The sequence below is a fragment of the Gekko japonicus genome, unplaced genomic scaffold (genome assembly GCF_001447785.1).
Source record: "Gekko japonicus isolate JY-2015 unplaced genomic scaffold, Gekko_japonicus_V1.1 scaffold142, whole genome shotgun sequence".
NCBI lineage: Eukaryota > Metazoa > Chordata > Lepidosauria > Squamata > Gekkonidae > Gekko > Gekko japonicus.
In genome coordinates this window covers 514,102-514,311 of record NW_015174848.1, presented here as the reverse complement: position 1 = coordinate 514,311, position 210 = coordinate 514,102, and positions in this window count along the sequence as shown.

Genomic DNA, 210 nt, shown 5'->3' with positions numbered 1-210 from the left:
CTTCCTTCCTTCCTTCCTTCCTTCCTTCCTTCCTTCCTTCCTTCCTTCCTTCCTTTGGTGGAGGTTTCTTGAAGACACCAGGTGCTCTTCAGAGCTGGGTCACGGTATTTTTGTTGTTTGGGGGCAGATACACCCAACCAGGGGGGGGGGGGGTGTCTCCAGGGGGGGTAGATATTGGCTGATTGTCGGGGACAGGCACAGAACAAGGAA